Below are 225 nucleotides of genomic sequence, written 5' to 3'. Positions count from 1 at the left end.
TCTTCCCTGCCTCAAGCAGCAGCTGAAATTTGTAAGTTTTTTTCCTTTGTTTTCTTTTTAAGCTTTCCTCTCAGCCACGGCGAGAATTAACCTCCTTGGAACGGGCAGCGACCCCTCCGGCACCTTCCCCCGCCCCGCCGCCCGCTTGGGCACCTCCAAGGGGCCGGAAAAACACTCCAACAATTAAATTTTTTTCCCAATAGTATTTCCCTTCCCGTCTTTTTT

At 50.2% G+C, this 225-nt stretch overlaps 1 protein-coding gene across 1 annotated transcript in view; it reads right to left on the bottom strand.

Annotated features, from left to right (window-relative positions):
* GATA5 (GATA binding protein 5) overlaps nt 1-225 on the bottom strand; it is a 12310-nt gene that overhangs the window by 11756 nt on the left and 329 nt on the right. The gene's annotated exons all lie outside the window — the stretch shown is intronic.

The sequence above is a fragment of the Corvus brachyrhynchos genome, unplaced genomic scaffold, assembly GCF_000691975.1.
Source record: "Corvus brachyrhynchos isolate BGI_N302 unplaced genomic scaffold, ASM69197v1 scaffold10, whole genome shotgun sequence".
NCBI classification, from domain to species: Eukaryota; Metazoa; Chordata; class Aves; order Passeriformes; family Corvidae; genus Corvus; species Corvus brachyrhynchos.
This window is presented reverse-complemented; position numbering and strand designations above follow the sequence as displayed.